The sequence below is a fragment of the Bacillus rossius genome, chromosome 1 (assembly GCF_032445375.1).
Source record: "Bacillus rossius redtenbacheri isolate Brsri chromosome 1, Brsri_v3, whole genome shotgun sequence".
In the NCBI taxonomy this organism is placed as follows: Eukaryota; Metazoa; Arthropoda; class Insecta; order Phasmatodea; family Bacillidae; genus Bacillus; species Bacillus rossius.
In genome coordinates, this window is record NC_086330.1 from 265,588,680 (window position 1) to 265,604,575 (window position 15,896).

Sequence of the window (15,896 nt, forward strand, 5' to 3'; positions counted from 1 at the left end):
GCGGACCTGGTACTAGTTTTACTGAGCAGTGTAAGTGTTGTTTTTTATTTATTTTCCATTAATGCTCCGCATTCAAGCGGGGGAGTATGTGCCGGAAATTAGGCATTTCGTCACTTTTTTTAATTTATTCTATAATTTTAAAATTTTTTGGGGTTTCTATTTTTTTTAAATTTATCTGGTTGTTAATGGGGGTGATTTACTTTTTGTTAGGCCGGTGTACGCCACGGATTTAAACTTTGTGCCAGTGGACCGAAGCCCCTTCCCAGGGGGCCAATCTGATATTTTGCTGTCTAATGTGGACATGGTCAGCCCGGTTGAAATTTCTCTCGCCTGCAGTCACGTCCCGAGTTTGTAATTTTAATTCCCTGCATGACCAAAACTGCTTTGAGCAGCTCCTGGGCTGCAAGCTGCTACCTTGTAGAGGCCTGCTGAGAAAAGCATGTCTCGTCACGAAGCAGTCTCCAGTGGAGCTGCGTTCCCACCTTAGTGGCTATTTCTGCTCCCCCTCACTTTAGTTCTGAGAAATTAAGCTAGGAGCAGTGACCGGACGGGACGATGACCTGATGCAAAAACCTTCTCCCGGGTCCGACAGACACATCCCCGACATCTAGCGGAGGAAAAAGTAACCGCGGGCCTGGTCGCCAGCGTGCAGAGCTTACCCTCATGAAACCTGGTGGCAAGTCTGCTCACCACCTCAAGTAGTTCCCCCTTACGCCGCTAGAAAGCAGCGTCGCGGTGCCATAAGGCACTATGTTTTCCTCTCGCGGCCCGGAGAAGTCGATTGTTCGTTGCTTTCGTTTCGGTCCGGTAGAGAGCGCGCATGTCGTGTTGTTGTCACGCCCGCCTCGGACTCCTTCGGAAATTTTCGGCTTAGAACCGAACCTACCCCCTCCTTTGACCCGGGGCCTTACCGCCCGATTTAATTAGGTGCTTTGTCCGATTGCGGGGCACTCAGCCCTCTGACCTCAGCTACTGACCACGTCTCCTCTACGTCCTCTGCGCTAAGAGGCTTTTTGCGGGAACGGTGATTTTCGTGTGCACGAGAATGTAGTCAGCTTGCTTAAGGGATGTGATCCCGTTTGTACAGTAGCCAGGCAGAGGTAGTTTTTAGAAAAGTCATGCGTAGTTAAATTTTTATTTATTCTTATTTAATTCTAAAAATTTTGGTTTCGTCCGCGCATCCTGACTTCTCGGTCTGCGGCATCCTGATGTCGGCGCGAGACACCTAGTGAGCTCCGAACTCTACACCCTGGTTGACAGGGTCGAAGTGCTGGAGAGACAAATTGCTCCCAGCTCGTGGTCCTGCACCTCCACTGCGGGTCACGTTAGAAGAGAGGTTTCCGCGACCCGACGTTATTTTTTTAAGACCCGGGTGGTAATGTGAAATCAACATCCCCCCCCCCCCCCCCAACTTTCTAGCTACGAACTACATTAATCGAATGAATAGACTACCAGCGAACAGTGCCTTCCTCAAGAATCTGTAAAATCGAGGAAACTCATATATATATGTAATTGTTGGGACGTTCAAATTTGGTGCAATTTTTAAATTTTTTATTATGTAATAATTTTTGGTTAAGGTGTAATATGTATTATTTCAAATAATCCTGGAGCGCCCCCCTTTAACTTTGTTAATTACTAAGATTTTTATTGTCAGGTTTGAATAATACGAACACAAAATTCCTTAATAATAAACCAGGGAACCTATAGACCAAGCTACTTGTGTAGTGTTAATTTATTTATGATATACCTTCTTCCCTTAAAAGATCCACCAGCTCCCAAGTTGCTTGTGTCAGGGAGATCCAAATTATCTTGTTCTCCACCTCGTGCCACCTCTGGTCAATAACTTAATTTTTCTTATTTTTCTTACCCAGCAGTTTCCAAGGCTCTTTTTAATTAATTTAAAATAATTTAATTTTGAGGCACGAGGGGCGTAACAATGTGGTATGCTAAATCCTGAGAGGATGCCATACTAGCATACTGCGAATATTATCACTAATTTTTCGTGATTAACTGCTGTTGCTTCGGGACATAAACAATCATAAATAAATATTTATTTACACCTTTGTGAACAACGTTTTAAGTCTCAGTATTCATTATTTACGGCACAACTTCTAATCACACAACATACACTCAGAAGTCTTTTGATTAGAGATCTCCTGCGAACCGACTGATCATGAGCTAGCGTCTATTTTCTTTTAAATACTTTATATTATCTGAACTCTTATATTTTTTGTGTCCAACGTAATCCCACACCTAACTCATTATTTGTTTTACAAAAACAGCTTCCGACAGCTTGTGAACTTCTCATTTGTTGAACAAAAGGAAGAATTGTTTTTATTTTTTATCTATTATTTTTTTTGTTATTTTGAATTTTTTTTCTGTGATTTTTTGATATCAAAGAAATGTATTTGTCGGTTTTCTCCGTGTGCTCCCGGTTATTCTTGTCAATATTTTGATGGTTTTCTCCGTGTGCTCCCGAATATTCTTGTCAATAATTTGGTGGTTTTCTCCGTGTGCTTCTGGTTGTTTCTGAGAAACCAATCTAAGCATGAAGGACTTTTTGCTTAATGAGTCATGTGATTTTATTCAGAGTTAAATTAAATTAATTGAATTTCTGCTACTAAATCATCTCTTGTAATATTTTTATCAGGTGGAATTCAAACGAAAATATCATTACTCAGTCATATATAATAAGCTCTGAGACATCTGAGAATCACTAATAAGCAAGACGAACTTCCTTCTCCTTGGTGCTTAGCGAAGCCATCCTTCTTTTGCGATCGTTAGTGAGCATCCTGCATCCCACATGAAAGAACTAATTAATATTTACCTGTAAGCAACATGTGGCGTCATATGTTGTTGAAAAGCAGAACTACTTGCAACTTGCATGATATAAATTAACTCTCGCTGACGAAATATTTAGAAAAATTCTATTTAAGTAAAGGTTCTAATTTAAAATACTCAGTTTGCATCTAACATTAGTAACAGAAGCTACCATGGATCATTGTTTGTTATCTGCAGCTGAATCGGAAGAAGGCCGCTGTAGATACTGTAGCAAGGATTTTATCATGAGAAGGAATGCTAGACGTCATGAGAAGAATGATTCGTGCTAAAAACCCACTACGCAAAATGTTAAGCTGTAATCGGTGTAGCAGGTTGTTAACACGAATTGACAGCTTAAAAAGACATGGTAGAACATGTAAAGCCAAGCCCACTTACGGCATAGAGGACATCGATAAAGACACTACACAAAGGAAGAGAGTGCTGGTTGATGTAAATAATTTTACTTGTCCTGAGCGTGATGGTATTAGCTCACCCGATCATGACGAAGAACATAAATTGAAGGATGCTGATGGCTTCGGGAAGACTGAAACTAATGGAAGTATCAAAACCGTGAAAAGTGAGAATACATTCAAGCCTATATTCAGTAGATCCTCCATACTTTATAAAAATGATGGACTCCTAAAAAGTAAGCATGAAGACGATGAAGACACTCCGACATCGAATTCTTACGTTAATCTGGGTGAAGACGATGCCTTCTACGGTGACTCTGAAACTGGCGACGTGATCGAAGACTGTGATGGTGTCCTGAGATCAACACGATGGAAACGTCGTGTTATATTAAATAAATCTGATTAAGCTTGTGATGATCACTGGCTCGATGATGAAAGTGACCTTGTGGTTGGTGTTAAAACGGAAGACACCAGAGATCATAATATTTATTATAAACGTGCAAGGAAGATGGTGGCAGAAGAGATTGATTACACATCATGGAAAGATCCAAACACATTGGTTGACCTGCTAAGACTTCTACATGGTTCGCTTTGTGCAGGAAACTATTCGAGCATCAAAGAAATATCCTTCGAAGAACTGAAGGAGGCTGGCTACATACAATAACTGACTTGTTTTACCTGCATTTGTATAATGTTGAGGAATAAAATAAATAATTTAAATTATAAAAATTTAATGTTTTATTTATTGTATTTTGATTTCCAACTAAGCCTGTGTTTAGGCTACTCTGTGTGTGTTCATTCCGTTTCCTGTGTGTACTGTGTGTACGTTCCGTTTCCTGTGTGTACTGTGTGTACGTTCCGTTTTCTGTGTGTACCGTGTGTTCATTCCGTTTCCTGTGTGTACATTCCGTTCTCCTGTGTGTTCTGTGTGTACATTCCGTTCTCCTGTGTTCTGTGTGTACATTCCGTTCTCCTGTGTGTTCTGTGTGTACATTCCGTTCTCCTGTGTGTTCTGTGTGTACATTCCGTTCTCCTGTGTGTTCTGTGTGTACATTCCGTTCTCCTGTGTGTTCTGTACGTTCATTCTGTTTTCTGTGTGTAGTGTGTGTACATTCTGTTTTCCTGTGTGTACATTCTGTTTTCCTGTGTGTACATTCTGTTTTCCTGTGTGTACTGTGTTCATGGTCTATATGTCTGACATTGTTCATGACCCGGTCTCTCGGTCCGAAGATGCTTGGTGTATATGTATTGATGGTTTTGTACATGAACATTTTAAAGGTTATTCTAAGTATCAAAAACTAGACTTTCATGTAAGACATAGCAGCACTGTATTTATTTGGATGGTCAGGTATATTGACTAGAGTTGTTTTTCATAGAGTGAATGATTAGTAAATTTCACGAAAGGTAATGAAAAACAAAATATTAAATATGATTAATATTTAGTTACACCTGTCACTTGTCAAGAATCGAACCGAGGACAGCAATCCATCAATTCAATATGTAAATTAATAAGTGATTTTTTTTGGTGACTTTTGGAATTTTTCCCGAATCTCTAGCTAAATAATTACATGATTTCAATATGGTGCCCAAATTTCAAGATGCCGGGCACCTCAGTAATAAATAATTACTGCACTCTAGCGGGTTAGAATACTAGCATGATGTTAATGTATTCTGTAAGACCAGTACACACACAAGATGGTGTCCTCCAACAGGCGATAACAAGATGATGGTAATTTCCTAAGCAGGTGGTAGCTCCTGGTAGCATATACTGAACATAAAATGTTGGATCCATGATGGTCGTCAAGGTCAAAGTCAAATATCAAGGTCAAGATCAAATGTCAAGGTCAAATTTCAAGGTCAAGGTTAAAGTTCAATGGCAACAGTCGAGGTCAAAGGTATGGTGAACAGAAAATTATACTAACATGTCGCCAGCACACTCTAGCAGACGAATACAAGATGGTGGTCTCCAGTGGACGAAGGCAATGTGGCGGACATGATGTCATACCAGTTGACGATATATACCTTGGTATTGGTGGACAGAGGTCAGTCTAGGTGGCTTCCATGGAGGTAGGATCTGTTGTTTTTTATTTTTTGCTCTTACCAGTTTCGAACCAAGGACGAGAATCAATCTAATCAATCAGTATTCTAATAAGATAATTTTTTGGTGATTTTTGAACCTTTTTCATTTAAATCTGAAAATAAATATTTTCAAGATGGTGGCCATAACACATATTGTAAAATTAATAGGATCCAATTAGGCGGTCGTAACGTAAAGTGTAACGATATCATTGTACTCAACCAAGATGGCGGGTGTAACGAAAAATGCAACATTTATATAATCCAAGATGGTGACTGTAACAATGAGTGCAACAGTGGTTTTTAAGTAATATTTTATTGAATTTTTATTATTCAATTTGATTAATTAATTTTTTTATTAATTTTTTAAATAATTCCCGATTTTCTCGTATTAAAATTACGGATTTTCAAGATGGCGGACATGACGTCATACTAGGTGACAATATATACTTTGACATAAGTGATGGGGGGAGTCAGTCTGCCAGCGGCTTCCTTGGAGGAAGGATTAGTCGCCATTTTAATGTTTTTTTTTGCCCTCACTGGGTTCGAACCGAGGACTCGTAAAAGTATGTTTTTATAATATTTTTTTATAAAAATTTTATTAATTTAATTTTTTTATAAATTTTAAAAATTTTTCATTAAAATCGGATAATAAATTAAGATTTTCAAGATGGCGTCTTTCACGATAGTTGATACAGGTGGTGACAATTCAAAATGGCTGCCATGGCATCCTAAATTTCAAGGTATTGACCTCGGCAGCTTTTAGGATTTCCAGTTCTTTCTAAGGCAAAAAGACTTTTAGGATTTCGAGTTCTTTCTAAGGCAAAAAGACTTTTAAAGTTTTTCCAAATCCTAATTTTTGAGTTATCAAATTATTTGAAATTTTTTGACCAAATTTTTTCCAAAAAAAAAGTATGTAAATTTTGGGCTAATTTTGGCAAATTTGAAGGTCAAAGGTCATGGTCATGGTCATCCAAGATGGCCGCCGTGACAAGAGCAATCAGTCATTGACCGTTGCACCGGCACCACGCACCTGCGCCTGGCGTAGGAGCCCCATTTACATACTACTAGAGCGGTTGATTCCTATAGTAAAGACGATAATTCTGTGTGGTCGAGAAAATATACTGTTCAGAGGCCACCAAGATGATGGCACATTGAGTGATGAAATCAGCCAAGGAAAATTTTTAGCACTTATAAAATTTCCCATTGACTCAGATGATTCATCTCTCCAAAAACATTTAGAGACAGCACCGAAAAATGCTACATATCTGAGCAAAACAACACAGAATCAGCTGATTGATTGTTGCCATTCTGTCATAATGAAAAAGTTACTCGACAAAGTCAAAGAAGCAAAATACTATGCTGTCCTTTGCGACTAACAACCAATGCCAGTGGTACAGAACTCAGTGAATTTATCAGGTATTTGAATATACAAAAGAGCACAATTCACGAAGAGTTCATATGCTTCCTATCTGCAAGTGACTTGACTGGTGCTGCATTAAGCGATTAAATCGTTCAACAACTAAATAAAGCCGGCCTACAACTTGAGAATTGAGAGGTCAAGGTTATGACGGAGGTTCCAATATGTCTGGAAAGTTTAGTGGTGTACAATCACGAATAAAGCAGCTCCAACCGCTAGCGACTTATATGCATTGTGCAGCACACAAACTAAACCTAGCTATAGTGAATGCCTGCAGCTTGCCTAGTGTTCGGAATATGATGGGAGTTGTAAGTAGTGTTACCAATTTTGTGTGTGACTCAGCAAAAAGATTGGAACTTATTAAGTATGCTATTCTTGAAAAACATTCAGAGGCGAAAAAAGTTAAGTTACAAAGTCTTAGTGACACACGCTGGCTTGAAAGGCATGATGCACTTCTTCAATTCAAACAGCTCTTTGACTATTGTACAGTTCCTTGAAGAAATTGACAGAACTTCTCAGTCATAGAAAGGTACAGAGAAACTAAATATGAAGAAATTTTCCAAGAGGCATGTTGTATTGTAGAACCGTTGGACATTCCAGTGCAGGCACCCAGAACTGCCAATCGTTCAACTCATCGCACAATTACAGAAGTACCTGATTCTAAGGAATACTACAGGTAAAATAAACCTTTAACACATACACATGCTTTTTGCTTTGATGTAGCATTTATTTCATTTCTGTTCTGTTCTTTCGAGCTCGAGAATAATGTCATGTCGTGTTTTGTTTCATATTGAATGTATTCCTTCCTTTTATCGATAGGTGGATGTTGATTGAAAAGTAAAAGTTTAAATTATTTGTTTCTTAGCTTATAACTTTGAGCTTACCAACTTGAGTTAAATTAACCTTACTTTAATACGTAAGAAAACAGTCACCATCACAGGATGGTTTTAATCCATTGTTGACATAACAAATGTGTTTTTATTTTTGTTTCAGATTTTCACAATGGGTAATAAATGCCGAGGACTAAGAGGCAACTGGACACATAGCATGATGGAGGAAGCTTTACAGTTACTTAGGAAAGGAAAATCTCAAAGGTATGTTGAAAATCACTGTGGTACACCTCACAGAACTTTAAGAAATCATTTAAAGTCTGGGAGCTGTGAAAGAAAATTGGGTTGCCATAAAATTCTCACTGCAGATCAAGAGAAGGATCTGGAAGAGAGGATTGTCCGTTTTGCTGATATAGGATTTCCTTTAACGCCCTTAATAATGTGTAGGTGTGTTTTCAAATTCGTAGAAACACAAAGCATTAAACATCCATTCAAAAATGAAGACAAGTTAGCTGGTAGAGAATGGTTTCGTGGCTTCTTGAAACGCCATCCACGTCTGTGTATAAGAAAGACCCAGTCACTGAACCCTGCAAGAGCTCAGAAATTGAACCCATTCATTGTTGATGATTACTTCACTAAACTGGGTGCTGTCATTACCCAACTTGACCTGAACGGGCGCCCTCAGAACATATTTAATATGGACGAAAAAGGGATTCGCTTGACATTGCACCACCAACAGAAAGTTCTTGCACGCAAGGGAGCCAAACATGCTCATCTTGTCTTTCATGAACATGCTGAGAATGTGACAGCTGTTGCATGTGTTAGTGCCATGGGAGCTGTGATTCCTCCCATGATATTGTTTAAAGGAAAGAGGTACAGAAAGACTTTAAAACATGGCCTTCCTCCAGGGTCAAAAGTGGTTATGACACCTAAGGGGTCAATGACAAGTCAAGTTTTTGTGCAATGGCTAGAACACTTAGCAAAATTCAAACCTGTGGGTGAAACTTTACTTGTCATGGATGGAGCAAAACCTCATTTGGACATATCTATTGTAGAGAAAGCTGACGAACATTCCATAACTCTGCTTTGTTTGCCGAGTAACACTAGACAAAGCAGTCATCCGACCTTTCGAGCATTATTGGGATGCCTGCTATACTGGTGGGACCGAGACCCAGAAGACCCTGACAGGAAATTAACGAAGGATACTTTCTCTGAAGTATTCACTCCTGTGTGGAGCAAATCCATGACTTTGAGCAACATAGCTAATGGCTTTCGTGCGACAGGAATTTATCTATTCGATTCTAAAGTGATTCCAGAAGAACCCTTCGCCCCCAGTACTGTCACATACAACGAAGAAAAGGAATCTGATGATGACACGCCTCTCTCTGTAAGGTTGGCAAAACTACATGCTAAGCTCAGACATGAAATGACAAAATCACCATTTCAAGAACTTTTACCAACACCACACAAGAAAGCCAAGAAATCAAGTGGAGTTTTTCGCAAAAAGGCTGTGAACTATAAAGCACAAAGACTATCAAGGAATTTGTTCGCAGCTGTCCCAGACAATGATTCATGCACAAACCAGTTGGAAGGGGTTACACCACTACATCACCCTGCAACATCTTCGTTAGCTCCAGGAAGATCTACTGCTCGTTCAAAAGCAACTACTCCATTATTACAAGCTAGTACTGCAACTGTACAACCTTCAGCATCGGTTACCACGACACAAAGTTGGTACTGCGCTGCTTGCAGAGAAGACTACCAGGCTTACATGCGGGCTTGCAACAGTGTGGGGTTTGGGTCCATGATATGTGTGTCGGACTTACAAAAGACGACAAGGAAGATTTGTTTTGCTGTTAATTTTGTTGTTGCTCAGTCAAATTTTTGTTCACTTATTAGAGAAATGTTTCATTTGGTCCTTACCTTTAGTTTTAACTTTAATAAGGTTACAAACTACATGTATCACATTTCATAAGACAAAAATTTTCTATTTTTGGTCAATAAAATATGTATGTAACAGGTAGGTACATAAAAAACTTATTTAATTACATGCATTAAACTTGTTGATGTTATGTACCTTTCATGTACTGTGCCTTATTACATGTCGGTGCAGGAAATAAAGCCCATTTTCCAGTGATGTCTTCACCTTCATTTCATGTCAACTGTACCTCTCGCTGAAATTATTCATAGTTCCATTTAAGTGCAGTTTTTTACACATGTGAACTTTCATTTATAAGATTTTTTTATAACTTCATTACTTTACGTACAGGTGCTGTTTATTTCGAAAGTGGGCCTTATTACCCTCCCTGACCTTATTACAAATGTGTGACATCGTAAAAACTATTGTTTAAATGAATTTACGGTACTACATTAAAATACTTAAAACCATTGTGGACAACCCGCTGCGCACTACACAATTTTTCTTACAAGTTTTTGTACAGTATACTAGTTAACAATTATCTTAACTGAGCTGGCTCCAAGCTGATGTACTTTGTATGCTACAAGTTTTCGCAGCACACGATACTGGCTACTTTGATAGTTATTGTCCGAGCATTTTCAAAACAATGAGTTTCTCAAAACAACGAATAAATTGCAATACGGATATTTTTATTGTAGTAATTACTACTTTTCATTTATTAATATTGTTAATTTTTCTTTCGTCCTCTTCTTTCCTTCCATATTTATGTTTCTAAATACTCACACGCGCCAAATTCTAATGTTGTGGTTTTGATTAATTCTGATTGGCCGCTGCTTAAATAATGTAGTGAAAGTCGTACGAAAAATAGGACACGGGCGATTAGGCTAAACCAGTAACCGAGCTCGCAGGGCTTCTCGTTAATTCCTAAGCAACCATATAATCATTTGACAGTAATTTTAATGTAGCTATACTAACCTAACATAACCAACCATCCACTATGTTTTAAAGTATTTATAATGTAACTAACCTAATCTAATCGACTATTAGGTATCATGAGTTGATCTAAACAAACATATACGGACCCACACGGTGAAAAAAAATGGTGGTGGCCGCACCAATATACAGGTATATTCATTTTTAAACGGCGATATCTCAACGAGTTGGAATATTGTATATCCACAAGTTGGGTTAAATAGAGGAAATTTTGTAGCACGAAATAAAAGTATTGCCGATGTTTAAATATTTTTTTAAGGAAGAGGGACTAGTCGAGATGATTACAGAATCATTATTTCTAACTTTTTGTGTACATAAACGTCCTGAAATCACATCAATAATGTAACTTTTTAATCCAAGAAGTACCTACTGGTATTAAAAGTTTTGTTTTAAGCTGATAATTTTATGAAAATGGACAACTTATTTGCCATAGGTAACAATTTTAATGTGATTTGAACCTTAATATTGATATTAAGTGTTAAATTTTAAACTTGGACCTAAACTTACAAGGTTAAGTTATTCTTCTGTATTCTGCAGGTCAGTCATCACATAGCCATGCCAAGGAAACAAATATAATTTCACCAACTTTATAAAAGTGGTAAACGAAAACGAATAGCCTACACGAAGAAACAGAGTACGCTCTGTTAAGTGATTCAGGAAAGGAAATCTGTGTTAAAGATCCTGAATCTCTTTTGAGTAATTCGGAGGATGCAATTGGTAATAAAATTCTTCAGGAGAGAGACCTAAATCTCTGCACACAAATGCCAAATACTACCCCCTCACCAGTAAATGTTTTATCTCAGGATGCTTATAGTGATACATCAGATTCCAATAATTCTGAATCATGTATAACTGATTTAGACATCTGACCCTCATTCACAACAGTGTGTTGATGAAGCATTGCTTCATATTTTACTCTAGCTGTCCATGCTGATGTTAGTGCAGGGAGTAGCAGGAATCTTTCTGAAATTAAAGATTTTCTTCGGTGCTGGGCGGTAAAAACAATTGTACATTGTCTTCAGTTTCAGAGCTATTATCAGGCTTAAAAATAATTCATCCCTTGTGTTTCTCAAATTTACCTTCAGATGCTAGAACATTGTTAAATATTTCAGAATTTTCTCTTGACTTGACAAAGAGTGATGTTCCACCGAGACACTATATGCATATAGGTTTGGAAAGACAGCTCAAATCCATTATCCATAAACTAAAATATGTTCCTCACAAATTTTAATTGCTTGTAAACATAGATGGATTGCCATTATCTAAAAGTTCACAGGCTCAGCTGTATTCTATACTTTTTCAGTATTGTCTGTACCTGCTCTTAGAGGTAAGGTATTTCCAATAGGACTTTATTATGGACCACAAAAGCCTCATGACGTTGGTCTTTTTTTTACAAGACTCTGTAAGCGAAGCCAGTAGCTTTGTAGAAAACGGCTTGGATGTAAAAAAATAATCATGTACCTGTTGCTATTGAAGCTTTTACGTGAGATGCGCCAAAAGTTATGTTCTTGGCATTAAAGGTCATGGTGGTTATTACTCATGTACACGGTGTAAAGTGATGAGAACAACATCAAATAGTCAGAGAGTATTTCTATATTTCAATTGAGTAGGTATATTTGGTATGTTCTAGGGCACTGAGTCCAGGGTCGGGATCCAAGGATCCACAGCGGCCATCTTGAATTACGTCACTTCCGACCACCATTATGTTTTTTAAAGAACATTGTGCTATTGTGTTTTCTAGAACATTCCGCCATTTTGATTTGTCATAAATAATAAAAAATTTATATAATAAAATTATTATTAAATTTCACCATCGCCTTATAATCGAACATCCCACTCCTATGCGTTGCACATTTCGTTACGACCGACATCATTGAAAATCATAATTATTAACTTAGAAAGTCGGGAAAAAATATTTAAAAAAATAAATAAATAAAATTTATTTCAATTTTAACCATCATCTTATAATAGAGCACCCCACTTCTATGTATTTCTCATCATGTTACTATAACAGCATCTATCGGAGGCAGCCATCTTGTTTATGTCTGTCTGAGACTGCCATCTTCATTTCATCCGATGTAGTCATCACCATCCTAAAGTACCTTACTGTATGTATGTAAGGTCGAGTTTCAATTCTCTACCAGTGTTGTTATGAACCTTATAGGCTAAAAATCCACTAAGTACACAATCATTTCCTTAAACTTTTATATAACAAGATATATGTTATCATATATCAAACTAAACATCTCATCGTTTTGGATGCGATGACTGTAGTAAAAATAATTTAAAAAAAACAATTAGTAAATTTAATCTATTTACTCAATTTAGGACCAGAAATTTTTCAGAGTCCTGCTGCATGGAAGCAGATATTTCTAATGTCTGCGTATAATAACATTTTACCATTCTCTAAGATATTTATAAGTATCAGTACCTTTGGGGATATAGGTTATAAAAATTAAAAAAATAATGAAGTAATATGTAGGTAAAAAATTATTTATTCAATTAAGAACATATTTTATACAAGAAAAATTAATACCAAACAAAAACTATACAACGAAAACAGAAAAACAATTTGAAAACTGCAAAGTACCTACGTAACAAAAAACTGAAACTATACAACAAATGGAAACAACCAAACTGCCAAACTATTTACATCCAAACTATTTAAAAGAAAAAAATTTATTCGTCATCTCCGATATAGCCGTGGGGAACCGTGCGGATACCGTCTTTGCATATCCTGCGCTTGTCGTCCTCCCTCGTTATGGCCAGCTTATTGCTGTACTCACTGAAGAGCACATGCTGCCTCGAGCGAATGGCTCTAACGCCTGCCATCCTTGTACAGTGGTCTTGCAGGGCATCCAGGTAGTCACCGAATGTTATGTGGTTTTTGACCACACAGCACTGGATACCCTTAGCCATTTTTTTCGACTTTACCACCAGACTTGTAGGCATAGTTTGGCCCGCAGACTGACAAACTCACTCATTACTTCCCCTCCGCACTCATCCTTAAACTTTCCAACCACCTTTTTGTTGTCGGAGGAGAAACAAGGGTGGCAGCTGGTATCAAATTTGCCCATCAGTGTCGGGTCAGCTCTGAGATCCTGGTAGAAATCATGTGTGTGAATCTCGTATACGAAACTATTGGTGTCCATGTATGCTAGACGGATGTTTTCCTGATATTTTTGTTTCATGGTGTCATAGTGGAAGTCATACATCAGTGTTTTTGAGAGGTCGAGTACTGCTAGTCCAGCATAGATCGGCTTGTCGAAAATGATGGTTTCGTGATTAAGGTGGACGAAAGACAAGTTTGGCTCATACATAGTGCGGTCCATGAATGATGTACGACACACCAATTTCTTAAACCTCTTCTCGGAGCACACCAACTCCATTTTGAGCCTCCGCCTCTTGTTCTCCACCAATTTTCCAAATGTCGAGTTCACAGCGAGCTTAAAGAACTCCTTCTCGAATTTGTTCGCTGCTGCTTTGCGCTTGTTGGTGTTGAGCTGAATATACGGCTCCAACCACGCCAACTGCTCAAACTGTAGGACTCTATGTATTTTTGTGATTTTTAGACCATGCGACACTGCTTTCTGTAGGTTTTTATAGTGAACGATGTAATGTTCCTTATTTTCAAGTGTTGTCATCAGCTTTGATTGCTTTGAGCCGAGCAGACACTGATTCATGGGGAGAAATGGCAGGTCTTTATGACTATCGTGGAGCTCGTGCGGGTACTCCACGTCACACTCGATAATGTAGCCTGTGAGGGAATCATCTAGAACACACATGATATCAATTGATGTGTCTGCCCATTGGAAATAACAAATGGGGAGCAGCAGAGACATGGCCCACCCGTACAAATTCCAGGAATATGGATGGCTTGGATACATTGTACATCTCACATATGTAGGAATTATTGGCAACATAATGATGCTTGATGCTTTGTGCTACACCCCCACGAATACCAGCCTCCACAAACATATACATGTGCTAATCGGTTAGAAGCTCCAGTTTTACGCCTGTGGTACGAAGCATGCATCGTTAGCGAACCCAGGGCAGGAAATGTAGTGAGATGGGTCTAAACTGTATGTTTCCAAACATAATGTACGAAAATTCTCGAATATGTCCGCCAGGATCAGGACATCCGTCTTCAGGTAAAAGTCAGCGTACTCCCCCAAAGTAGCACACTGAAACTTGCCCCAGACTTTCTGCGCATGAGCGTAATCCATCTCTGAAATTCCAGATTCAGTCAGACTGTTATAGAAATCATCAAGGAATGGAAGACTCGTATCATCTAATCGGGCAAAATAATCAACGAAGTTATGGGAATACTCCTTTGCGGGTAACCAACTCCAACTCATCAGTTGCGAAAAACTTAGTAGTCCTTATAAACTTGTCTGCTGGCAAGAAATCAGCGAGCGAAGCGAGACCCCGACTCATAATGCAGAACGTATCGACAAACTGGATACTGAACTTATGATAGAACTTCTTGGAAAAAGTTATAAGCTTCTCTACTGAATTAGGAATGATGAAATTATCTTTAATATCATACCCCAAATTCCTGATAATGAAGTTCTGGTCGTATGCCAGGTTGTGGAAGAACACAATCAATTTTTTGGGTCTGCACCTGAGAAGGTTGCAGTCATTACATGTAGGACCCAGATATTCGCCCGTAAAGTGATTGTGATCACGGACTTTCGTTTTAGTTCCCCCGAACTTTTCCCCACAGTAACAACACCACCTTGCTTGCACAAAATCAGTGTTCTGCAATGTGTGAGCAGAGTCATCGGTACAGATGTAGAAAATATTTTCTGGACATCATGTCCAATCTCAACAATGTGTGAAATGAATTTGTCCTCATCATCACACCCCCTGTATACTTCTGGCTGTGAAGGAAGTGAAGAAGTGAGTTGCGCAGGAATGACGGTATTATCTACTTTCACATAAATGCAGTAGTTGTATGCCTTATGTTTTTGGTACTGCGGTGTGAATGCTTCATCAGGATTCGGGTGGCATGTATGGAGTTCTTCAAGAATTGCCTCAAATAGCAGTATATCACAATAGGCATCTTATCGGCATAGTGTAAATTTTTGAACTGAAGTACAGGAGGCTGACTATTTTCATTGGGTGATGGCATTTCCATCCGAACAGCAGCATGCTGTTTGCAGAGCTCTCTGTGTTTTGCCAAACACTGAAGACCAGTGAGCCCACTAACTCTTTCCCGATCATCATAATGCTTGAAGCATCTTTTACATATGAATAGCCTCAGTGTGTGTAGTGATTTGGGACCGAACCAGGGCAGAAAAATTAGTGATGAAGGTGAATTGGGACGAATTGTTATTGACCAAGAGCAGAAGACGAAATGATGCTCTTTTTCTTCCGGAGCGACTCGTGCAGGAACAACATTCAGATTGAAACACATGTGGTCATCT